We start from the raw sequence: 8,168 nt of genomic DNA, 5'->3' as shown, positions 1-8,168 counted from the left end.
CACCCTCGTGGGACCCCTATTGCTCCACGGACGTACTCCTTCCTCCTATATATATCCACGTACCCCCAAATGATCAGAAACGGAGCCAAAAACTCTAATTCCACCGCCGTAACTTTCTATATCCACGAGATCCCATCTTGGGGCCTATTCCGGAGCTCCGCCGGAGGGGGCATCGATCACGGAGGGCTTCTACATCAACACCATAGCCCCTCCGATGAAGTGTGAGTAGTTTACCTCAGACCTACGGGTCCATAGTTAGTAGCCAGATGGCTTCTTCTCTCTTTTTGGATCTCAATACAATGTTCTCCCCCTCTCTTGTGGAGAACTATTCGATGTAATCTTCTTTTTGCAGTGTGTTTGTTGAGACCGATGAATTGTGGGTTTATGATCAAGTCTATCTATGAATAATATTTCAATCTTCTCTGAATTCTTTTATGTATGATTGGTTATTGTCGGTGTCAAAACCGGCGGATCTCGGGTAGGGGGTCCCGAACTGTGCGTCTAGGCCGGATGGTAACAGGAGACAAGGGACACGATGTTTTTACCCAGGTTCGGGCCCTCTTGATGGAGGTAAAACCCTACTCCTGCTTGATTAATATTGATGATATGGGTAGTACAAGAGTAGATCTACCACGAGATCAAAGAGGCTAAACCCTAGAAGCTAGCCTATGGTATGATTGTTGTATATATTGTATATCTATCGACTAGCCTGGCCTCGGTTTATATAATGCACCGGATGCCTAGGATAACAAGAGTCCTAGCCGAATACGCCGGTGGGGAGAAGTCCTTGTCTTGATCGCCAAGTCTCGTGGAATCTTCCTTGTATGCGGTAGCCGTCCGAACTGGCCCATGAGTATACGGCCACGGGGGTCCTCGGCCCAATCTAATAGATCGGGAGACGACGTGGTGAGTTCCCCCTAGTCCAGGACACCGTCAGTAGCCCCCTGAACCGGTCTTCAAGTTAGGGACGCTCCTTGATTCTTCCGAACTGTTCTTCATCTTCGGTTGCCGGTCTTGAAAAATGGTTCAACAAATCTTCTTTATCTTCGATCTTGAGGATCGCCGAAATGCATTCGACGAGTTTACACGTCGGGTATCTGAGGAGCCCCTTTAAGTTTCCGGCCTTTATCAATGCCTTGTTTATTTTTATGCCACACCTCGGGTTTGAAGTTGTTCCCGGGAGGCAGGGTCCTCTTGCGTCCGAGCTCCAACGCCGGACTGCATTCGAGGTATCTTTTGCAGCCACGCACCAACGCTGGACCGCTTCCCAGCTCTAGCGCCGGAATGTATCCGAGCTCCAACGCCGTACTATGTATCCGAGCTCCAACGCCGGACTGTGTCCAGGCTCCAATGCCGGACTATATCCGAGGTGTCATATCACCTTGGTTCAAAAAAGTTGAAGGAGTTTAGCCGAGCTTAATGCCGGAAATGCCCTCTATGGAGCCAGCCACTAGCGCCCGAGCTTTATGCCGGACTGCTTCCGAGGTGGTGCACCACCCCGACTATGGGCCGATTTTTGTCAATATTTTTTATTGGTGCAATTTATTCTCTGCCGAGATATATAGCCAGTAGCCCTCAAGGTGTGTATCGGTCTAAAACCCAAGATGCACATGAAGGATGACATAAGACCGCTGATCCCAGTAGCCGCTGAGACTCAGGTTGATTTGCAAAATCGGCCTGAGGATCAAGTCCTAGCTCGGCAGAATACTTCGGGACACAAAAGCGGCGTGCACAGTCCTCAAGACTCAGGTTGGGTGCGGCCGACCAACCTGAGGATCAAAATCTCCTCGGAAACTATATTGCACATAAAATTTTCTGCATTGGACAAGCAATGCAGTAGCCCCCGAGACACTGGTCGGGTGGCAACACCAGATCAGGGGATCAATGTGCCCCTTTAATATTTGTAAATAATAAGCCCGAAGCCCAGTAGCCCCCGAGCCTTAATGCGGGCACGGGTGGCCGAATTAAGGATTAATATCCATAGTAAAATCACAAATTATGTGTGATGACTCTATGTATCCAAGTACTTTACGTCATTAATGCTCGGATCCGCATTGTACAAAACTTTGTTGACCGACCATCGACTTCCACCTCCTCGGCCAGTAGCCGAGGAGTGCTTGTCCTACTTTATAAAGCCTTTATGAGGGCAAAGATTTACAACAAACAAGGCAATCTGGCCATACGGTTTTATAAACAAAGGTACGCAGAGAGTTATATCACTGTTTACCAGAAGAAATGTCTTCCAAAGAAAATAGTCCCGCTATCGGTTCCTTTCTTTGGGTTGTCATGCTAAGCATGATCATTAAACCTCAGATCTAATGTAAGAGCAAAATATTGAGGATTTAGTTTGGGAGGCAGTTAATAACCCCCGGTAGTGTTCGGCGACAATCGAGGTCAAGCCGTAAACACTTTGGCCAATGTTATGAATGGCCCGTCATAGTCATCGGATCGCTGACCATTTTACGCTTATTGTGACAGTCAGTTTTCAGCTTTCTCCACTAAGGTGCTTAACCATGTGAGCTGGAAGCATAATCGCAGTGGTTCTCCCTTTGCACGCCTAGCCGAACAAAACGGAACGTAGGAAGCAAGTGCAGGAGCCGGGCAACCCAACTATTGACCGAAGACACAATTCGAAACCGATGCATATATAGCAATATCTGAGAATGTTTTTGCCGAATCCCTAAAGGTGTCCGGCGTTGCACTGCGAGACTAATGCTGGAAAAGCACAAATAGTTTAAAAGTGCCAAAAAGCTTGGAAAACCAAGAAACGTCAGTAAAAACATGACGTCCGAACAAGATCAAGTGTTCGGTGCCAATCCGAAAATTGGTCTTAGAAAAAAGAAGTGCTTCTGTCGTCCTTTAACATGACACATCCTATCTCAAGACTTTGAGCGGGTCAGCCTACGGCTTCAACCTCCTATCCCGAGGGCGGAGTACTTCTCATTAGGCCAGTTTAGCAAACTAAACTCTAGCGGCTTTGAGAGAGAAATTAGGCTCCCCGGCTAGTGACCGCACACTCGCGTCAAAAAAAGGAGTGATAAATAATAATAATAGAACTTTGCAACGACTGAGAAGAAGAACACTTATTATAAAACGGCTCAAATAAACTTAAGAGCCCCCAAGTGACTTGGGTAGAAGAATGATTGCATGTACCAAAGTACATATATCATATCTATGTTCAACCGAACTTTAAACGCGTCTTAAGTGACCGTCGGCTTCTTCCTCTTCGGTTAAGGACCGAAAAGTGTTATGTACTCCATCGGTCGAGAATATCGACGGTGTTTCCAATAACCAGGCAATCAGACCATAAGGCTGTAACAGACAAAGCGCGCTCAGGGAACTTATGCTATATTACTGCGAAGAGTAAGAAGCATCTTCTAAGAAAATAGTACCCCCACCGATACCTTTCTTCGGTGCTCATTGTTATTATGAGACTTGTGCAATAGATTTTTTGTACTCATGAGTTCCGTTGTGTGCCGACCATCATTGAATAACTATAAGAGCGCTAGCTTTCGGCTTCACCTAGTCTGAGGTCCGGCTCGGGTGACCCGATCGTGAAAATCGCAGAGGTGCTCCCTTTACTCCCTAGCCGAACAATCGGGAATGTAGGGGTAAACACAGGAGCGAGGCAACCCAGCTTGCAAATCGCTTAAGTCAATGTGGTGCATATTGTGGCGTAATACACGAACAAGGAACGAAGCCGTACAAGTATAATCATATGCAACAGGAAAAGCTTCATAAAGGAAGCCCTCAAGTAAACGGGGTATTTGAATTTATGCGTCACAAACAAAGTTTCGACAAGGAAAATTTTTTAGAAGCAACTTTTTTCCAAAAAAGTATAATGCTTGGTCGAACCGAACGCAAGTTAGAAATTAAAGCTTTGAGCATGAAAGCGACTTAGCTGGTTAATGTGTTCGGTATTGATGACGTGGTCCGAGCTTGATGCGGGGCAAGGTTCCATCCCTCAAGCCAGTCCCGAGGTGGCGGAGCGGAGAGCTTGACACGCCGAAGTGGTGACATAGCACGATCAATGCAGACCGGCAGAGTGACGCCGAAGTCTCCAGATCATTTTCCTGTGCACAAAAAATAGTGCAAACCGGAGATAATAGTAATAATAATAATTAAAAAAAATATCGTTGCATAATAAATAATTTATGCAAAGTGAGTAATAAAAGAAATATGGCCTGGCGCCGAAGTCAAGTCGATGTAGGGCGTCGGCGTGATGCGGTAAAGGCATGGCAAAGCCTGAATTCGCAGGTCGGTCCGAGCTCCGAGTGCGGCATTCGCTGGACTATATACGGAAACTGACCGAACCACCATGCGACTGTCGTTAATGCAGCCACCATTTGATAGACCTGTGTACATATGACAGACAAACCAGAGTAATAATTCCTTGGGAAAAATAAACCCAAACAAGCAAAAAATAGTGGCATTAATAGCACCTGGTTTATTTGTTGTAGCAATCCGAAGGAAGGTGATTCCTAAAATTGGGACCCGCTCCGCACACCCATTGCCTGATGGGCGATAAAACGACGGCATGGCAATGCTGGTAAAGGTTGACTCGCCGAGGCAAAGCCCTCGGCCCAGCTAACGTGACGGAGCTGGTCGGCTAGTGACGCCGAAGTGTCCGGAATAGGTTGATGAAGAGATGGTGAAGCCCCCGGTCCAGCCGAGATGTCGAAGCCTCGATGTCAGCCGATGAGTCGAAGTAGGTCGGCGTGATGGACACCAGCTTGAAGAAGCAATAGTGCGGCCCTGTCGATGTAGGTCGTGACGTGGTCGATGCCGGCTTGATGAAGCGACCGTGCGGCGATGCCGGTATGCCCGCTCCGTGTAATCCGTGGGGCGGCGATGTTAGTGATGATTTATCCTTCGCGATGCCGGGCTCTAGTTCGGCTTGCCAAGATGATGATCTGAAGAAGTTGAGCTCGGCTCAACAAAGTGACGCCGTGTCTAGCGCAGGTCGGCAGCCGTGGAGTAATATTGCCGGACTGGTTTAACACCACATGATGTTGAAGATCATGTTCAAAAGATCTTAAAGTTAGTGGGATGTGTTCGGGAACAAAACACAATACCCCATACAAAACTTCCTTCAAAAGGGATGTCCGAAATCCCGTTCATAAAAAAGATGAACTCGGGTCGAATTCGTTTTCGCGCAGCAAACAGATCCGAAAAGTGATGCACTAATCGGAAGGTTCCCGGAGTTTGGACGGTCGGATCGAGCTGAAATTTTGAGAGGTGGTAGATATAGGAATTCCGCAGCCGATCAACGGTTGGATCTTTCAAAGGACGTCCGAGCTAGAAGCTGGACACCACGTCCTAAACTCATCCAAATTCCCGTCCAGATTTGACATGGCTCCGGTATATCGTGGATTGCCAGAGATTCCTCCATCGGAAATCGACGAAATTTTCCAGGGTTGTTATAGACTCAGTTCCACACAATTCCATCAAGGCGATCGTCAAAGCAATACTCGAGGAGGTGGTGGCGGCAGATACGAGTTTGCTGTCCAAAAAAAACAGCACGGTTGCTTGAGGGTAATGTTGACGTTGAGCCCCCGAGCTCCATAGATGATTCCTCCGTGATCTTGATAAAGATCGGAGTTGATGTTTGATGAAGGCCCTCGTCCGAACATGGTGATCCGAACACGGGGCGCAATTCTTGGTCGAACCAAGGCGACCAGTCGAACTGGTGACGAAGACGCCGAAGTCGCAGTTGATCTGCAGGCGAGCCATCGATCCTTTTGTCGATCACACAGTGGAACTCTCAATGAAAGCACCAATGTCGGTGTCAAAACCGGCGGATCTCGGGTAGGGGGTCCCAAACTGTGCGTCTAGGCCGGATGGTAACAGGAGACAAGGGACACGATGTTTTTACCCAGGTTCGGGCCCTCTCGATGGAGGTAAAACCCTACTCCTACTTGATTAATATCGATGATATGGGTAGTACAAGAGTAGATCTACCACGAGATCAAAGAGGCTAAACCCTAGAAGCTAACCTATGGTATGATTGTTGTATATATTGTATATCTATCGACTAGCCTGACCTCGGTTTATATAATGCACCGGAGGCCTAGGATAACAAGAGTCCTAGCCGAATACGCCGGTGGGGAGAAGTCCTTGTCTTGATCGCCAAGTCTTGTGGAATCTTCCCTGTATGCGGTAGCCGTCCGAACTGGCCCATGAGTATAAGGCCACGGGGGTCCTCGGCCCAATCTAATAGATCGGGAGACGACTACCCCCTAGTCCAGGACACCGTCAGTTATCTTTGCAAGTCTCTTCGAATTATCAGTTTGGTTTGGCCTACTAGATTGATCTTTCTTGCAATGGGAGAAGTGCTTAGCTTTGGGTTCAATCTTGCGGTGTCCTTTCCCAATGACAGTAGGGGCAGCAAGGCACGTATTGTATTGTTGCCATCGAGGATAACAAGATGGGGTTTACTTCATATTGCATGAGTCTATCCCTCTACATCATGTCATCTTGCTTAAGGCGTTACTCTGTTTTTAACTTAATACTCTAGATGCATGCTAGATAGCGGTCAATGAGTGGAGTAATAGTAGTAGATGCAGGCAGGAATCAGCCTACTTGTCTCGGACGTGATGCCTATATACATGATCATACTTAGATATTCTCATAATTATGCTCAATTCTATCAATTGCTCAATAGTAATTTGTTCACCCACCGTAGAATACTTATGCTCTCGAGAGAAGCCACTAGTGAAACCTATGGCCCCCGGGTCTATCTTCATCATATTAATCTCCTACTACTTAGTTATTTCCTTTATTATTTACTTTTGCCTTTATTTTACTTTGCATCTTTATCACAAAAATACCAAAAAATATTATCTTTATCATATCTATTAGTTCTCACTCTCGTAAGTGGCCTTATAGGGATTGACAACCCCTATTTGCATTGGTTGCGAGGATTTATTTGTTTTGTGCAGGTACAAGGGACTCGCGCGTAGCCTCCTACCGGATTGATACCTTGGTTCTCAAAAACTGAGGGAAATACTTATGCTACTTTGCTGCATCATCCCTTCCTCTTCGGGGAAAACCAACGCGTGCTCAAGAGGTAGCAGATACCACAACAACTCAATGCAGGTGCCAGTGATACATGTGCAGGTTCAGATGATGTCCTCAACTACCAGTCTCACAATGATGGAGATAGTGGCGGTTACTACATGACTCTTAGTTACGATCATAGCAATCACTAGATATGGGACTGCAGGGTGGACAATTGCTTATTCCCATGTCTCTTAGGTAACTTTCGTCTTGTCCATACTCAGACTCGTGTTTCTTCCGTTGCCATGAATGATGTAATTATGGGTCATGTTGACCTCTGATTGATGAAATATTTATGTATTGACAATTTGGCATATGTCTACCCTATTGTCACTTGTTTTTATCTCTTCATTTCTTTTAGTTGTATTTGTTGTGAGTTCCATCCTGTTCACCAGCATATGAAATTCCGTGTATGTTATGAAGTCATATATTGGGGCGACAAAATGCGCTTCTAGTCCCTGTGAAGATTACAAAGTCTTTATTGGGACTAGGATCGCCTTTGGGCGTTACACCCGGACCGAGGAAGATAAAGACCGCCTTATGAGAAATAAACATGTCTTGGGAGCTAACCCTCATAAAACATCACCACTTGCAAAATTTCACAAGGTCAATACACACTGGATTCAGAGATCTAACCAAGACGGAACCAGGGCTACAAAACCCTTTGTATTGGGGAGAAAAAAATGCATAATTTATTACTTGCTGCCAAATGGCACATGACTCTGAAAGTGTGTTATATTGACTAGAGGGGGGGGGGGTGAATAGGCGATTTTTATGAAAGTCTTCAAAACGTGGAAGTTATGATGACAAACGATAGAAATAAATCTATTACCCTGCAGCGGAAGGTAGACTACACTAGGCAAGCCATAGTCAAGTATTCAATAGAGTGAAAGCACAATGACTAATAGCAGCAATGTAGTAAGGATCAGGTAGGAAGATATTGTGAAGCCACACAGAACACGCAGTCACTCAGTGAAGACAAAAGATAGTGCGAACATACAATGACTTCACAAGGAGTAACAATAAGTAAAGGGAAGGGAAGATGAAACCAGTGACTCGCTGAAGACAATGATTTGTTGGACAAGTTCCAGTTGCTGTGACAACTGTAC

The sequence above is a fragment of the Triticum dicoccoides genome, chromosome 5A (assembly GCF_002162155.2).
Source record: "Triticum dicoccoides isolate Atlit2015 ecotype Zavitan chromosome 5A, WEW_v2.0, whole genome shotgun sequence".
NCBI classification, from domain to species: domain Eukaryota; kingdom Viridiplantae; phylum Streptophyta; class Magnoliopsida; order Poales; family Poaceae; genus Triticum; species Triticum dicoccoides.
Note: the sequence above shows the minus strand (reverse complement) of the source record.